We start from the raw sequence: 18927 nt of genomic DNA, 5'->3' as shown, positions 1-18927 counted from the left end.
ACCCAAGTGCTTGGGCCTTGCACCCCATGGGAGACCAGGAGAAGCACCTGACTCCTGGCTTCGGATCAGCGTGATGCGCTGGCCACAGCGCGCCAGCTGCAGCAGCCATTGGAGGGTAAACCAATGGCAAAAGGAAGACCTTTCTCTCTGTCTCTCTCACTGTCCACTCTCTCTGCCAAAAATAAAATAAAATTAGGCAAAGATTTCCTAGATATGACAAAAAATAAAATGTATAATTGCATAAAGGGATAAATTATATTAATCAATATTTAAATGTTCTCTTCAGAGATAAAGTTTGGGCAATGGCGATTCAGGAGGCCTTGTTCTGGGCTGACCGGAGGCTATGGTCCTCCCCACAATTGACTGAATCTGAATGGCTGGCTCTAGGGCCCCAAGATGTGGATGGGGTCCAAGATGCCCACCAGCACCATTCAGGTGAGCTTTGTGTGCTAGCGCTGCAGCCAGCCTCTTAAGCTGGACACGAGCTTCAAGATCCTGGACCAGGTTGCCATCCAGGAACTCACAGCTCCATTACTTGCCACAGCCCAGGTCAAACCAGGAGATACCCAAGAGGAAGAAGCTAACTCAGGAGAGGAAGCATTTATTGAAACTCACCAGGATGGTGTCTAGCAGATTCATCCCCCCAGCCATTATGATGGCTACAGAAAGTGCCAAGAGCTTCACTCTGATGGGAAGGCAACCGATGGCGGCACCAAGGAGAACCTCAGCCCAAGACTGGAGGTCACTGGGGACCTTTTTGACATCATTTCAGGCCAGACAGGTGTGGATCACTCACTTTGTGTGGAATGCACAGATTCTCAGACCAGCTGGACACTCAGCTTCATGTCACTGACAGTGAGTGTCAGAACTAATGTTGTTTGGAGATCTTAGAGCAGATGAATGAGGATGACAGGGAACAGTTGCAGAAGGGGATAAGGGAGCTAGCCTTGGAGGAGGAAAGGCTAATCCAGGAACTGGAAGATGTGGAACAAACCACAAAATAGTGGCAGAAAATCTGGAGAAGGTCTAGGCTGAGGCTGAGAGACTGGATCAGGAGGAAGTTGAGTATCAGACAAAATACAATGAATGTAAATAATAACAGGGGGCAGTGCTGTGGCACAGAAGGTTAATGCTCTGGTCTGAAGCACAGGAATCCCATATGGGCACTGGATTGAGACCTGGCTGCTCTACTTCTAATCTAGCTCTCTTCTAGGGCCTGGGAGGGCAGTAGAAGATGGCCCAAGTCCTTGGGCCCCTGCACCCACATGGGAGACCTGGAAGAAGTTCCTGGCTCCTGGCTTTGGATTGGCTCAGCTCTGGGTGTTGCAGCCAATTGGGGAGTAAACCAATGGATGGAAGACCTCTCTCTCTCTCTCTCCCTCTCTCTCTCTCTCTCTCTCTCTCTCTCTCTCTCTCTCTCCCTCTCCTTCTCTTTCTATGTAACTCTGACTTTCAAATAAATAAATATTTTAAAAAATGACAGCAGCTGGAGCTGGATAAAGAGCTGAAAAGTGTAGAAAACCAGATGTCTTATGCCCAGATGCAGCTGGACAAGCTGAAGACCAATGTCTTCAACACGACCTTCCATATCTGGCACACTAGACTCTTCGGCACAATCCATAACTGCAAGCTGTGCTGCCTGTCCAGTGTTCCTGTGGAATGGAATGAGATTAATGCTGCTTTGGGCCAGATGGTATTGCTGCTTCATGCCCTGGACAATAAGATGGGTCTGAAATTTCAGAGGTATTGACTGGTACCCTATGGAAATTATTCATATCTGGATTCTCTGACAGACAAATCTAAGGAGCTGCCATTATACTGTTCTGGGGGGTTGTGGTTTTTCTGTGACAAAAAGTTTAACCATGCAATGGTGGCTTTCCTGAACTGCATGCAGGAGTTTAAAGAAGAGGTTGAAAAGGGCGAGACATGTTTTTGTCTTCCATAAGGAAGAATGTGGAGAAAGGCAAGACTGAAGACACAAGAGGCAGTGGTGGCTCCTATTCTATCAAAACCCAGTTCAATTCTGAGGAACAGTGGACAAAAGCTCTCAAGTTCATGCTGATGAATCTCAACTGGGGTCTTGCTTTGGGTATCCTTAAAATTTTATAGCAAATGACTTTTTCCTTAGGGATGCTGTCTCAAATTTGCTTCAAATTTTTTTTGCAGAAAGTTTAAATTTGGGTAATATTAAACAGCATATGTCTACAATACCAAAAAAGACAAAAAGCCACAAAAGCCACTTTATTTTAAAGTATCATGACAGTCTCCAGAGCTACCACATGCCATGGACAGCCACTGACCCTTGCCAAAGTTTTAACTCTTATCCCTTGCCTGCCTTTTCCTCTTTCCCCTGAAAACAACTTAGTTGAACTGAGATCGACATGTTCTCACTGGACTTCAGCTCTCTCCACTTCCTGCACTTAAAATATGAAATAGAAACTTTTGTCTGCACTGAGAGAGATGTTTGAGGTACAGTTGGAATATATGAAGAACTCTTAGAGTGCAACACAAAAGGTACCTATAGCACAACCCCTAGTTCTGAAATAGTAAAGCATTTTAGAAATAGCTCATCACAGAAGATGGAAGAGAGGACTGTGGGGGCACAATGGGATGAATCACCTCCTATAATACTGGCATTCCATATGAACACCAATTTGAGTTCTGGCCACTCTTCTTCCAAACCAGCTCTGTTGGAGTACCTGGGAAAGCAACAGTGGATTCCCCACGTGCTTTGGCCCCTGGCACATATGTGGGAAACTACGTGGAGTTGCTGTCTCCAGACTTTGGCCTGGCCCAGCCCAGGCCTTGGGGCCATTTGGGGAGTGGACCAATGCATGGAAGACACTCTCTCTCCCTCTTTCTTTGAAATAAAACAAGGATTTAGAAAATAGAGAAAGGAAAGGATGATGTGAAGGAAGCAGAGATTGATGGAGATTCTATTTAATGCTTCATACCCAAAATGGCCACGAAATCTGGATCTAGGCCAGGACAAAATCAGGAGTCTGGAAAATCATCATGGTCTCCTACATGGGAGGCAGGTTCCTAAGTACTTGGGATATCTTCTGTGTACTTCCTAGGCACATGGACATGAAGCTGAATCAGAATCATTCTGATGAAAGATGCCAGTGTCACAAGTATTGGCTTGACATACTGCATTACAACAGCGGCCCCAAAATCTGCATATCTTAGAGGAAGGCCACTGAAAATCCTCCAAGGCTGTTTCACATGACTGGGACATGCATCATTGCCATCTGTAGGATTTTTGTGCTTTTTTCCAGTAACATAAATAACCCTGTTTCAAAAATATAATTAAATATTTACTATATGTTTAAGTTTACAGAAGTAGAAATTTTCTATTTTCATGTGAGTAAAACCACAAGTTCTTCCAAAAGAACTGATTTCTTTTCATAACTATCTTATTTCCCAGCTAATATTTTTAATCATTTTCTCAAAGTAAATATCTTCACACAAATGAGGTTATCTAGTATTGCACTTTATAACTGATGGTATTTTTTTAATTTCGTAATGTAAAACCTGTGCTGTAATCATGTATATTTTTCAGCATAGTAATACTTTTTTGTTTTTTAACTTTTATTTAATGAATATACATTTCCAAAGTACAGCTTATGGATTACAATGGCTTTCCCCCCACCCATAACTTCCCTCCCACCCACAACCCTCCCCTCTCCTGTTCCCTCTCCCCTTCCATTCACATCAAGATTCATTTTCAATTATCTTTATATATAGAAGATTAATTTAGCATATATTAAGTAAAGCTCTCAACAGTTCAGCATAGTAATACTTTTAAATATTTTTTAAACCTTAAATGATATAAAATAATTTTCCAGGTAAACATTAAATATACAAAATTCAAAGAATATTTAAAACTATTACATTTTATTCATTATCTGTGCCTTTAAAATTGATTTCTCCTATTCATAAAGCACATAGGCAATTTAATATATAGTAATATTCTATAAGTGAGATTAAATTTAAGAGCAACATGTAGGAACAGGAAAATACACTACTAATAATAAATAATTAACTTTACATCAAACTTTCTATCAAAGCAAAAGCGAAAAGACAGTGTTACCTTCATTATATGTAGGAATAAATAAACCAGGCTTGATTGTCATTGCTATTTTCAAGATTGTGTGTCATTAAAATCTATTTTGGAAGGTGTTACTCTGAGAGAAACCTTTGTATTGATGATAATAGACTTTTCAGGACATAATACAGAATTAAAAGTGTTGTGTTAAGTATTGTTCATGTGTTAAACCGTTGTTAATCCTCACAGTTCTGTGAGTAGGTAACATATTAGACATCCTGTACAGGAATTAACTAGGTACAAGAAAGCCAAGAGATTTGCCTAAACTCATACAGCCCACATGCAGCAGACTCCAAATTAAAATCCTGGAATTCTAGCCAGAAGACAGGTTTTTTTATTTTTAATTTTTATTTTTTTAACTTTTTTAATAAATATAAATTTCCAAAGTACAACTTTTGAATTATAGTGGCTTCCCCCCCCCTAAACTCCCTCCCACCCACAACCATCCCATCTCCCATTCCTTCTCTCATTCCATTCACATCAAGATTCTTTTTCAATTATATTTATATTCAGAAGATCAATTTAGTGTGTATTAAGTAAAGACTTCAACAGTTTGCACCCACACAGAAACATAAAATATAGAGTACTGTTTGAGTACCAGTTACACTGTTAATTCACACAGTACAACACATTAAGGACAGAGATCCTACATAGGGAGTAAGTTCACAGTGACTACTCTTGTTGACTTAACAATTGACACTCTTATCAGTAATCACCCGAGGCTCTTTGTTGTGAGCTGCCAAGGCTATGGAAGCCTCTTGAGTTCACCAACTCCGATCTTATTTAGACATGGTCATAGTCAAAGTGGAAGTTCTCTCCTCCCTTCAGAGGAAAGTACCTCCTTCTTTGATGGCCCCTTCTTTCCACTGGGATCTCACTGACAGAGATCTTTCATTTAGGTCTTTTTTTTTTTTTTTGCCACCGTGTCCAGAAGACAGGTTTTAACACATACTGAAAGTAGATTTTACTTTTAGAGTTTTAAATAAGAAAAACTATATAGGGACAGGTATGAGAAAGAATAACATTAGTAGCATTTTGGACCTGTTAGGATTTAAATACACAATAGATAACCAAAGAGAGATCACAAGTAGGCAGTATGATATACCAATCTGAATGATGGAGGGTTCCTGCTCTGGAGAGACAAATTTGGAAATCATTAGTACATACAGGGTAGTAAAAGTCATTAGAAAGAATATCAAAGATTGACCTATAGAACAATTCTATGTTTCAAAAGAGGGAGATGAGAATAAACAAACCAAAGAAGAAGACTATGATGTATACACTAGAAAGCACTAGAAAACTAGATAAATGGAGGTAGTTTTAATGCTTATTTCAGAATGCTTATTATTGATTATGGCCAGCATTTGTCATTTTTTGATTTTGGATGATAGCCATTCTAACTGGGGTGAGGTGACACCTCATTGTGATTTTTATTTGCATTTCCCTGATGAGTATTGATCCTGAGTTTTTTTTTTTTCATCTTCTGGTAGCTATTTTTATTTCATCCTTTGAAAAATGTTTGTCATGTCATTTGTCCATTTTTAACTTGATTGTGTGTTTTGTTGTTAAATTCCTTGAGCTCCTTATATATTTTGGATATTAATCCTTTATTGAACGCAAATATTTTTCCCATTCTGTTGATTACCTCTTCACTTTGTTAATTATTTCATTTTTTGTGCAGCAAATTCTTGCTTGATGTAATTACATTTGTCTATTTATATTTCCTTTATTACCTGTGCTTCTGGGATCTTACACAAGAATTCTTTGCCTAGACCAGTATCTCATAACCTTCCTTATATGTTTTTCTCTAGTAATGTGATGGTTTTGGGAATTAGGTTTATTTTTTTACATATTTTATTTTTTTAACTTTATTTAATAAAAATAAATTTCCAAAGTACAACTTTTTAAACTTTTATTCAATAAATATGAATTTCCAAAGTACAACTTTTGGATTATAACAGCTTTTTCCCCCCATAACCTCCCTCCCCCCCACAACCATCCCATCTCCCATTCCCTCTCCCATCCCATTCACATCAAGATTCATTTTCAATTATCTTTATATACAGAGGATAAATTTAGTAAATACTAAGTAAAGATTCCAACAGTTTGCACCCACACAGAAACACAAACACTGTTTGAGTACTAGTTATACCATTAATTCCCATAGTACAACACATTAAGGACAGATATCCTACATGGGGAGTAAGTTCACAGTGTCTCCTGTTGTTGATTTAACAATTGGCACTCTTATTTATGACGTCAGTAATCACCCTAGGCTCTTGTCATGAACTGCCAAGGCAATGGAAGCCTCTTGAGTGCGCCAACTCTGATCTTATTTAGATGAGGCCATAGTTGAAGTGGAAGTTCTCTCCTCCCTTCAGACAAAGGTACCTCCTTCTTTGATGTCTCGCTCTTTCCTCTGAGATCTCACACACAGAGGTCTTACATTTAGGTCTTTTTTTTTTTGCCACAGTGTCTTGAGTTTCCATGCCTAAAATACTCTCATGGGCTCTTCAGCCAGATCCAAATGCCTTAAGGGCTGATTCTCAGGCCAGAGTGCTGTTGAGAACATCTGCCATTCTATGAGTCTGCTGTGTATCCTGCTTCCCATGTTGGATTGTTCTCTGCTTTTTAACTCTATCAGTATTAGCAGACACTAGTCTTATTTATGTGATCCTTTTGACACTTAATACTATCAATATGATCAATTATGAACTGAAACTGATCATTTTGAGTAGTTAGATGTCATTGGAACATGCCACCTTGATGGGATTGAATTGGAAACTCTACATTTCTAACTCTACTATTAGGGGTAAGTCCAATTGAGCATGTGCCAAACTGTACATCTCCTCCCTCTCTTATTCCCACTCTTATATTTAATGGGGATCACTTTTCAGTTAAATTTCAACACCTAAGAATAATTGTGTGTGAATTAAATACTTCAACCAATGGTATTAAGTAGAACAAACAATAAAAATACTAGGAGGGATAAAGTATTAAGTTGTTCATCAACAGTCAGGGCAAGGGCTGATCAAGTCACCGTTTTTCATAGTGCCCATTTCACTTCAACAGGTTTCCTTTTAGGTGCTCAGTTAGTTGTCACCGATAAGGGAGAACATATAATATTTGTCCTTTGGGACTGGCTTATTTCACTCAGCATGATGTTTTCCAGATTCCTCCATCTTGTTGCAAATGACCAGATTTCATTGTTTTTACTGCTGTATAGTATTCTATAGAGTACATGTCCCATAATTTCTTTATCCAGTCTACTGTTGATGGGCATTTAGGTTGATTCTAGGTCTTAGCTATTGTGAATTGAGCTGCAATAAACATTAAGATGCAGACTGCTTTTTTGTTTCCCAATTTACTTTTGTTTGGGTAAATTCCAAGTAGTTGGATGGCTGAGTTGTATGGTAGATTATATTCAGGTTTCGGAGGAGTCTCCAAACTGACTTCCATAGCGGCTTTCCCAGTTTGCATTCCCTGCAACAATGGGTTAGTGGCCCTTTTTCCCCACATCCTCACCAGCATCTGTTGTTTGTAGATTTCCTTTTGTAAGCCATTCTAACCGGGGTGAGGTGAAACCTCATTGTGGTTTTGATTTGCATTTCCCTGATTGCTAATGATCCTGAACATTTTTTCATGTGTCTGTTGGCCATTTGGATTTCCTCTTTTGAAAATTGTATATTTAGGAATGACATTCATTCTAACTGTGGTGAGGTGAAGGATTTAATTAATTCCTTAGAAGTCCGATCTCCAAATATTGCCACACTTGAGATAAAGGCTTCAGCATGTGAATTTTGAGGTGGGTACAAAACTTCAATCCATAACATCCCATTTCCAGCTTTTCTGTTAAATTGTTTTTCACGTACTATGCATTTGCTCCAATAGTTTTCATAACCTCCAGTATTCTCAGTGTTCAACTACTGCTACTTCTTGTTTTCAATAAGTCTCTCAGAGGGGAAGAAACCTTTTCTTACAAGGTTAGCCATGGGTTGGCTCAAATTCAGACAGGCCTCCTAGTGGGATTTCCAGAGAAAAATCACTTTGGTTAAGAAAAGGCAGCCCTTTCTTAATGTTGCCTCCTCTAATGACTGCTCAGCTGCTCATTTTTCCTGTTAGTCTGGACTTGTTGATTTTCAATCTTCATATAAAAAGATTGGAAATAGATTTTTTAAATTTTGTAATATTTATAGATTTCTTAGTGAAAAATAATGGATAGGACTCAAGTCTAATCTTGAAACTCATTTAAATGTGGACTGTTCATAGGTTTATATAATATTTTTAGTGTGCTTACAATTTTACCAAATACCTCATATGATGTCAGGTCTGGAATTTCTCTCTTATGGTGAGCAGGGTTTGAACTTTGGAGGTTTGGGGTTTTGGATTTTTGCTTTAGGGAAGTTCAATCTTATTCTACTATGCAGAAAGGGGAAGGAAGATCTAAATACAAAATTATTCAGTTTCCCAAATCTCACTTTTACCAAAATTCATATAACATTTTTTAATTTATTTCATTTTTTATTTATTTAACAGAGTTAGACAGTGAGAGAGCTAGAGACAGAGAGAAAGGTCTTCCTTCCATTGGTTCACCCCCCAAATGGCCACTACAGCTGGAGCTATGCCAACCCGGAGCCAGGAGCCAGGTGTTTCTTCCTAGTCTCCCACGTAGGTGCAGGGCCCAAGCACTTGGGCCTTCCTCCACTGACTTCTCGGGCCACAGCAGAGAGCTGGAGTGGAAGAGGAGCAACTGGGATGAGAACCTGGCAACTATATGGGATGCTGGTGCTGCAGGCAGAGGATTAACCAAGTGATCCATAGCGCCTGCCCCTCAGATGCCATTTTTAAGTACTCCTCAGGTTATGGCAAGTTTTTAAGTAATTTCCAAATTTCTATAGACATATATATATTGACAGCTTTTGACATATTTCATATTGCTTTTGTAGAGGAAAGCATTACTCAGATAATCATGTTGAGTAATTTCCAGTTATCCCTCACTTCCTCATTTTAAAAAAAAATCATTTTGTACTACATTTTTTTAACTTTTATTTAATGAATATAACTTTCCAAAGTAGAGAATATTGATTACAATGACTTCCCCCCCATAACGTCCCTCCAACCCGCAACCCTCCCCTTATCCACTCCCTCTCCCCTTCCATTCACGTCAAGATTCATTTTCGATTCTCTTTATATACAGAAGATCAGTTTAGCATACATTAAGTAAAGATTTCAACAGTTTGCTCCCACACAGAAACATAAAGTGAAAAATACTGTTTGAGTACTAGTTATAGCATTAAATCTCAATGTACAGCACACTAAGGACAAAGATCCTACATGAGGAGTAAGTGCACAGTGACTCCTGTTGTTGACTTAACAAATTGACACTCTTGTTTATGGCATCAGTAATCACCCTAGGCTCTTGTCATGAGCTGCCAAGGCTATGGAAGTCCCCTGGGTTCACTGACTCTGATAATTTTTAGACAAGGCCATGGTCAAAGTGGAAGTTCTCTCCTCCCTTCAGAGAAAGGTACCTCCTTTTTTGATGACCCATTCTTTCCACTGGGATCTCATTCGTGGAGATCTTTCATTTAGGTTTTTTCCCCCCCCAGAGTGTCTTAGCTTTCCATGCCTGAAATACTCTCATAGGCATTTCAGCCGGATCTGCATGCCTTAAGGGCTGATTCTGAGGCCAGAGTGCTGTTAGGACATTTGCCATTCTATGGGTCTGCTGTGTATCTCACTTCCCATGTTGGACCATTCTCTCCCTTTTTGATTCTATCAGCTAGTATTTGCAGACACTATTCTTGTTTATGTGATCCCTTTGGTTCTTAGTCCTATCATTACGATCAATTGTGAACAGAAATTGATCAGTGGGACTAGTGAGATGGCATTGGTACATGCCACCTCAATGGGATTGAATTCGAATCCCCTGGTATGTTTCTAACTCTACTGTTTGAGGTAAGTCAGCTTGAGCATGTCCCGAATTGCACATCTCTTCCCTCTCTTATTCCCACTCTTATATTTAACAGTGATCACTTTTCAGTTAAGTTTCAGCACTTAAGAAGAATTGTGTATTGATTACAGTATTCAACCAAAAGTATTAAGTAGAACAAACAAAAAAATACTAAGAGGGATAACATATTAAGCGGCTCATCAACAGTCAGGGTGAGGGCTGATCAAGTCAGTTAAAATTTAAACTCCTAAGAATAATTGTGTGTTAATTACAGAGTTCAACCAATGGTACTAGAACAAAAAAATACTAAAATGGATAAAGTATTACAAATACATCAACCTTCAGAACAAGAGCTGATCAAGTCACTGTTTCTCACAGTGTCCATTTCACTTCAACAAGTTTCCCCTTTGGTGCTCAGTTAGTTGTCGCCAATCAGGGAGAACATATGATATTTGTCCCTTTGGGACTGGCTTAATTCACTCAGCATGATGTGTTCCAAATTCCTCCATCTTGTTGCAAATGACTGGGTTTCGTTGTTTTTGACTGCTGTATAGTATTCTATAGAGTACATGTCCCATAATTTCTTTATCCAGTCTACTGTTGATGGGCATTTGGGTTGGTTCCAGGTCTTAGCTATTGTGAATTGAGCTGCAATAAACATTAATGTGCAGACTGCTTTTTTGTTTGCCAATTTAATTTCCTTTGGGTAAATTCCAAGGAGTGGGATGGCTGGGTTGAATGGTAGGGTTATCTTCAGGTTTCGGAGGAATCTCCAAACTGACTTCCATAGTGGCTTTACCAGTTTGCATTCCCTGCAACAGTGGGTTAGTGTCCCTTTTTCCCCACATCCTCTCCAGCATCTATTGTTGGTAGATTTCTGAATGTGAGCCATTCTAACTGGGGTGAGGTGAAACCTCATTGTGCTTTTGATTTGCATTTCCCTGATGGCTAGTGATCTTGAACATTTTTTCATGTGTCTGTTGGCCATTTGGATTTCCTCTTTTGAAAAATGTCTATTGAGGTGCTTGGACCATCTCTTAAGTGGGTTGTTTGTTTTGATGTTGTGGAGTTTCTTGATTTCTTTGTAGATTCTGGTTATCAACCCTCTATCAGTTGCATAGTTTGCAAATATAGTTTCCCATTCTGTCGGTTGTCTCTTCACTCTCCTGACTGTTTCTTTTGCAGTACAGAAACTTCTCAATTTGATGCAATCCCAAATGTTAATTTTTCCTTTGACTGCCTGTGCTTCTGGGGTGTTTTCCAAGAAGTCATTATCGGCACCTATATCTTGCAGGGTTTTTCCAATGCTCTCTAATATTTGATGGTGTCAGGTCATAGATTTAAGTCTTTAATCCATGTTGAGTGGATTTTTGTGTAAGGTGAAAGGTAGGGGTCTTGCTTCATGATTCTGCACGTGGAAATCCAATTTTCCCAGCACCATTTATTGAATAGACTGTCCTTACTCCAGGGATAGGTTTTGGATCCTTGATCAAATATAAGTTGGCTGTAGATGTTTGGGTTCATTTCTGGTGTTTCAATTCTCTTCCATTGGTCTATCCATCTGTTTCTGTACCAGTACCATGCTGTTTTGATTACAACTGCCCTGTAGTATGTCCTGAAATCTGGTATTGTGATGCCTCCGGCTTTGTTTTTGTTGTACAAGATTGCTTTAGCTATTCGAGGTCTCCTGTGTCTACATATAAATTTCAGCATCATTTTTTCTAGATCTGAGAAGAATGTCTTTGGTATCTTGATTGGTATTGCATTGAATCTATAAATTGCTTTTGGGAGAATGGACATTTTGATGACGTTGATTCTTCCAATCCATGAGCATGGAAGATTTTTCCATTTTTTGGTATCCTCTTCTATTTCTTTCTTTAAGGTTTTGTAATTTTCATCATAGAGATCTTTAACGTCCTTGGTTAAGTTTATTCCAAGGTATTTGATTGTTTTTGTAGCTATTGTGAATGGGATTGATCTTAGAAGTTCTTTCTCAGCCATGGCATTGCCTGTGTATACAAATGCTGTTGATTTTTGTGCATTGATTTTATACCCTGCTACTTTGCCAAACTCTTCTATGAGTTCCAATAGTCTCTTAGTAGAGTTCTTTGGGTCCCCTAAAGAAAGAATCATATCATCTGCAAAGAGGGATAGTTTGAGTTCTTCCTTCCCAATTTGTATCCCTTTAATTTCTTTTTCTTGCCTAATAGCTCTGGCTAGAACCTCCAGAACTATATTGAATAGCAGTGGTGAGAGTGGGCATCCCTGTCTGGTACCAGATCTCAGTGGAAATGATTCCAACTTTTCCCCATTCAATAGGATGTTGGCCGTGGGTTTTTCATAGATTGCTTTGATTGTATTGAGGAATGTTCCTTCCAAACCCAGTTTGCTTAGAGTTTACATCATGAACGGGTGTTGTATTTTATCAAATGCTTTCTCGGCATCTATTGAGAGAATCATATGGTTTTTCTTCTGCAGTCTGTTAATGTGGTGTATCACATTGATTGTCTTGCGCACATTAAACCATCCCTGCATACCAGGGATAAATCCCACTTGGTCTAGGTGGATGATCTTTCTGATGTGTTGTTGCATTCTATTGGCCAGAATTTTATTCAGGATTTTTGCATCTATGTTCATCAGGGATATTGGTCTGTAATTCTCTTTCAATGCTGCATCTTTTTCCGGGTTAGGAATTAAGGTGATGCTGGCTTCATAGAAAGAATTTGGGAGGATTCCCTCTTTTTTGATTGTTTGGATTGGTTGAGAAGAATTGGAGTTAGTTCTTCTTTAAATGTCTGGTAGAATTCAGCAGTGAATCCACCTGGTCCTGGGCTTTTCTTTGTTGGGAGGGCCTTTATTACTGTTTCAATTTCTGTCTCAGTTATGGGTCTGTTTAGGTTTTCGATGTCTTCCTGGTTCAATTTAGGTAGGTTGCATGTGTCCAGTTATCTATCCATTTCTGATAGGTTTCCCTGTTTGCTGGCATACAAGTCCTTGTAATAATTTCTGATGATTCTTTTTATTTGTGGTGTCTGTTGTTACGTTTCCTTTTTCATCTCTGATTTTATTGATTTGGGTCTTTTCTCTTCTTTTTTTAGTTAGTTGGGCCAATGGGGTGTCAATTTTGTTTATTTTTTCAAAAAACCAGCTCTTCGTTTGGCTGATTTTTTGTAATGTTTTTTTTTTCTTTTGATTCAATCCTCTTGATTTCTTCTCTGATTTTAATTATTTCTCTTCTCCTACTAGATTTGGGTCTGGTTTGCTGTAGGTTTTCTAGATCCTTGAGGTGAATTGAAAGCTCATCTATTTGGTGCCTTTCCAATTTCTTGATGTAGGCACCTATTGATATAATCTTTCCTCTTAACACTGCTTTTGCTGCGTCCCATAAGTTTTGGTATGTTGTGCTGTTATCCTCATTTACTTCCAGAAAATTTTTGATTTCTCTTTTAATTTCTTCTATGACCCATTGTTCATTCAGGAGCATGTTGTTCAATCTCCATGTGTTTGCGTATGCTCTAGGGATTCCTGAGTTGCTAATTTCCAACTTCATTCCTTTATAATCTGAGAAGCTGCATGGTATGATTCTAATTCTTTTGAATTTGCTGAGACTTGCTTTATGACCTAGTATGTGGTCAATCCTAGAGAAGGTTCCATGTACTGCTGAGAAGAATGTAAAATCTTTAGCTGTAGGATTGAAAGTTCTGTAGATATCTGTTAGATCCATTTGGGCTATAGTGTCGTTTAAATCTACTGTATCCTTGTTGATCTTCTGTCCTGTTGATCTGTCTATTTCTGAGAGTGGAGTATTGAAGTCCCCCAGTACTATTGTATTGGGGTCTAAGTCTCCCTTTAAGTCCCTTAACAAATCTTTTAGATAAACCGGTGCCCTGTAGTTAGGTGCATATACATTGATAATTGTTATATCTTCTTGTTGTATTGATCCCTTAATCATGATATAGTGTCCCTCTTTGTCTCTCTTAACAGTTTTTGTGGTAAAGTTTATGTTGTCCGATATTAAGATGGCTACGCCTGCTCTTTTTTCATTTCTGTTGGCATGGTATATCTTTTTCCAGCCTTTCACTTTCAGTCTGTATGGATCTTTGTTGGAAAGATGTGTTTCTTGTAAGCAGCCAATAGATGGGTTTTGTTCCTTAACCCAATCAGCCAATCGGTGTCTTTTAACTGGACAGTTCAGGCCATTTACGTTCAATGTGACTAATGAAAAGTGGTAACTTTGCCCTGCCATTTGCCAAAGATACGTTCTAATATATGCTTTGAATTCCCTGTGATCTTTTGCTGTGAGGTTTCCTTCCTTTATCTTCTTTCATATTGATGACCGTGTTTCTGTGTTTCTGTGTGTAACACATCTTTAAGCATCTTTTGCAGGGCTGGACGAGTGGTGACAAATTCTTTCAATTTCTGTTTGCTATGAAAAGTCTTTATTTCACCTTCATTCACAAATGATAGCTTAGCAGGATATAATATTCTGGGCTGGCAGTTTTTCTCTCTTAGTACCTGGGCTATATCTCACCATTCCCTCCTAGCTTGTAGAGTTTCTGATGAGAAGTCAGCTGTGATTCTGATTGGAGATCCTCTGAGAGTAATCTGACGTTTCTCTCTTGCACATTTTAGGATCCTTTTCTTTATGTTTCACTGTGGAGAGTTTAATTACAACGTGTCGTGGTGAGGATCTCTTTTGGTCGTGTTTATTAGGGGTTCTGTGAGCTTCCTGTACTAGGATTTCTCTGTCCTTCTCCAAACCTGGGAAATTTTCTGCTAATATCTCACTAAAAAGGCCTTCTAATCCTTTCTCCCTCTCCATGCCTTCAGGAACTCCTAGAACCCGAATGTTGGTTTTTTTAATAGTATCCTGAAGATTCCCGACAATATGTTTTAGATTCCTAACGGGACAGAATCCAGTGCCCCAACCGGGACTAGAACCCAGTGTGCCGGTGCCACAGGTGGAGGATTAGCCTAGTGAGCTGTGGCGCCGGCCCTTATCTTTCTCTTAATGGTTCTCAAATTTGTTGGCATGTGGTTTTCACAATCTATAATGGGCAGTGATGTTTCTGTGTTATCATATGCATTGTCGCATTTTCATGTCTGCTATTGACTTGAGTCTTCTCTGTTTTTATTGTCTACCTAAAAATTTGTTCAAGTGTATTTTTTTAGAGATTTATTTTATTTATTTGAAAGAGTTACAGAGAGACAGAGGCAGAGAGAGGTCTTCTATCTGCTGGTTCACTCCCCAGTTGGCCATAATGGCTGAAGCAGCACTGATCCAAAGCAGGAGCCTCTTCCAGGTCTCCCACGTGGGTGCAGGGGCCCAAGGATTTGGGCCATCTTCCACTGCCTTCCCAGGCCATAGCAGAGAGCCGGGTTGGAAGTGGAGTGGCTAGGACTTGAACATGCACCCTTACGGGATGCCTGCAATGCAGACTGGGGCTTTAACCTGCTGTGCCACAGCACCAGCCCCCACAACAGTATTTTTTCCTTCATACTATCTGAACTCTTAGTGTAGAGTTACCCTTAGGAATATAAAGTAAACTGAAAATAGATTTTTGTAAAAATTAATGGAAATAGGAGAGGGAGGAGGAAGAAGGGTTGGAACGTGGGTGGGAGGGAGGGAAGGATGGGGAATATCACTATGTTCCTAGATCTGTATATAGGAAATACATGAAACTTGTATACCTTAAATAAAATTTAGCCTCCGAAGCGGTCAGCTGCTTCAAAATGAAGCTGAATATCTCCTTCCCAGCCACTGGCTGCCAGAAACTCATCGAAGTGTACAATGAACGTAAACTTCGTACTTTCTATGAGAAGTGTATGGCTACAGAAGTTGCTGCTGACGCTCTGGGTGAAGAATGGAAGGGTTATGTGGTCTGGATCAGTGGTGGGAATGACAAACAAGGTTTTCCCATGAAGCAAGGTGTCTTGACCCATGGGCGGTCCACCTTCTGCTGAGTAAGGGGCATTCCTGTTACTGACCAAGGAGAACTGGAGAAAGAAAGCTCAAATCAGTTCGGGGCTTCATTGTTGATGCCAATTTGAGTGTTCTCAACTTGGTCATTGTAAAAAAAATAAAATAAAAAGAGAGAGAGAAAGATATTCCTGGATTGACTAATACAACGGTGCCTCGTTGCCTGGGTCCTAAAAGAGCCAGCAGAATTTGTAAACTTTTCAGTTTCTCTAAAGATGATGATGTATGCCTGTATGTTGTAAGAAAAGCCCTTAAACAAAGAAGCTAAGAAACCTAGGACCAAAGCACCCAAGATTCAGTGTCTCGTTACTCCACGTGTCCTGCAACACAGACGCCAGTGAATTGCTCTGAAGAAACAGTGTACTAAGAAGAACTAGGAGGAGGCTGGAGAATATGCTAAACTCTTGGCCAAGAGAATGGAGGAGGCCAAAGAAAAACGCCAGGAACAGATTGTCGGGAGATGTGGGCTGTCTTCTCTGAGAGCGTCTACTGCTAAATCTGAGTTCAGTCAAAACTAAGGTTTAATAACAACAGATAAATAAGATTGTGTTTCAGATCTCAAAATAAAATTTAAAAATACAAATTTTGTTCACCTTTTCAAAAAACCTAATCCACTCATCTTTTTAAAAATTTATTTCATGTTTCAGTTCTGATATTATTTCTGTCTTCTAACTCTGGGATTTTCTTGCTTTTTGCGGTCCTTGAGGTGCATTGTTGTGTTTGTTGCATTTCCATTTCTTAGGCCATCCTCTGCTGCTTTCCCAGGTGCATCAGCAGGGAGCTGGATCAAAAGTGCAGCAGCTGGGATTTGAACTGGCACCCATATGGGATGCCGGTGCTGCAGACAGAGGCTTAACTTGCTACACCGTGGTACTGGCCCCTCAAATCAGTTTTTCAAAGTTCATTCTGATGTGCCCTGACCTCCACTGCTGCCTGGAGGCGCTCACAGCCTGAGCCCTGAGGGGCCGTGTGGTGTCCTGGCCAGCCTCGAGCACCCTTGGTATGGCTTTGGCTCACAGCTAGTTAAATGCCCTTGAACTTGTCCCCCATGTACACAAAAATTATCTAGGGGCTGGTGTTTGTGATGTAGCAGGTAATGCTGCTGCCTGTGATGCCAGCATCCCATATGGCACCAGTTCAAGTCCTGGCTGCTCCACTTCCAGTCCAGCTCCCTGCTAATGCACCTGGGAAATTAGTGGAGGATGGCACAAGTGTTTGGGCCCCTGCACCAATGTGAGATCTGGAAGAAGCTCCTGGCTCCTGGCTCTTGACTTTGGCTGGGGCCAGCTTCAGCCGTGAGGCCATTTGGGTAGTGAACCAGTGGACAGAAGATCTGCCTCTCTTCCCCTCTCTCCCTGTAACTCTGCCTTTCAAATAAATAAAGTAAATCTCTAAAAGATTATCAAAAATATGTTGATACTGAGATCACATACAGCATCCTAAATATATAGCCCCTTAGTTGAGTCAATGCCACCTACAATAGCATACACAAATTCTGCTCCTGTGTGCCCTGGTCCAATACTGCTTTTCTTGTTATTGATAACATAGTCATGCCTTGTGTGCACAAACTTGCCTGTGTATAATTAATTTTATGTAATTCCCTCTTAAGTGTTATAGGAGTAAAAGGTGGATTCCTGGGGCAGCAATAAGTCACCTCCTGGTGTCCACATCCCACATAGGATTTCCTGGGTTTACATCTGGTCCAGTCCTGATTCCAGCTTCCTCCTGATGTGCACTGTGGGAGACAGCAAGTCTCACAAGGGCCCAAAACACAGCCCACAGTTCTTTGTGGGCTCCTGTGTTGGAGTGTGGGTGGGCGTGGATGATACGGGACTTTGCTTGTCATGGAATGGGAGCTGGAAACACAGCTGCTTAGAAGCTGACAACCAAGGCACAGAGATGAGTCTGAATCCCATTGTTTCAAGCATGTGGGGGCAAAACCCCCAAGTTACTTCTGGGAATCTGTGCCACCACTGGGAGAAGTACTAGGCTAAGACTGTCGGGGGGTGTGTTTGGGCATTTGTAATTTGCCGGAGGATACAGACATGCAGGCAGTTTACAATAGACCCTTTCCGGGCCATATTCAGGAGTGGGAGAGGTTAGTGATTTCCCACAGATGAGAGTGTGAGTTTTCTACGTGAGTGCAGATTTGTGTTAGCCAATATAGTATATCTTCTCCTAGACAAGCCCTTGTTCACCCCTCATACACACTGCTCTGCACAAAGGTGCCTTGCCCAAGAACTCCTCTTCACTATTCCTCCCTGTGAGAAGTAAACACTTGGTTCATTTTCAAAGTAAGAATGGTAGATTCCATGCACCTGAGTTTTTAGGGACCCAGGAAGGTTGTGGCCAAACAACTGAAGCAAATGCCAGGAAGATTGTCACGCTGTTGTTACTCAGCCAATGAGGAACTGGGGGAGGGATCTGCTTGCTAGGAAATAAATAGCTTGCTGGAACCTTCTCCTGGTGTGCTGGCACAAGGTGTTGCAAGATCGGAAGTTGGGTCTCGCTCTTGTTGCACTCACTGAGTCGAGTCCATCACTTGAGCGGATGGGTGAGGCTGTTTCTCACACAGACCAAGCTTTAGGAATCATCTGTCAGCCAATGGAGAGCCACCCGTGGTGAGTGTGTGTGTTCTGCAAGAGGCAAACATGCATGGCCTTGCCTTCATTACTTGGCTGTGGTTTCCTGGGCTGTCCTGGGCTTCAAAGACCCCCAGGGATGAAAGAAGGCAGGGACCGCAGTTTCCTTGCTGTGGGAACTGAGGCGATGCCTGTGAAAGCACATTTTGTGCACATGCGAGGGTTGTTAGGAAATGGCTGTACATCTCTGCTAGCTGCTTCCTGAGTTCAGGAAGCTTGGCCCTGGTTGCAGTGCTGGTCACGA

The 18927-nt window shown here is 40.4% G+C and overlaps 2 pseudogenes; both read left to right on the top strand.

Moving 5' to 3' along the window:
• The first annotated feature begins 411 nt into the window (after nucleotides 1-411).
• On the top strand, nucleotides 412-2116 carry LOC149123265 (beclin-1-like; annotated as a pseudogene).
• Nucleotides 2117-15702: 13586 nt separating this feature from the next.
• On the top strand, nucleotides 15703-16673 carry LOC138844783 (small ribosomal subunit protein eS6 pseudogene; annotated as a pseudogene).
• Nucleotides 16674-18927: the final 2254 nt, after the last annotated feature.

The sequence above is a fragment of the Oryctolagus cuniculus genome, chromosome 12 (assembly GCF_051225735.1).
Source record: "Oryctolagus cuniculus isolate XC-2025 breed Fujian yellow rabbit chromosome 12, ASM5122573v1, whole genome shotgun sequence".
Taxonomy (NCBI): domain Eukaryota; kingdom Metazoa; phylum Chordata; class Mammalia; order Lagomorpha; family Leporidae; genus Oryctolagus; species Oryctolagus cuniculus.
Note: the sequence above shows the minus strand (reverse complement) of the source record. Positions and strands in the feature narration are given on the sequence as shown.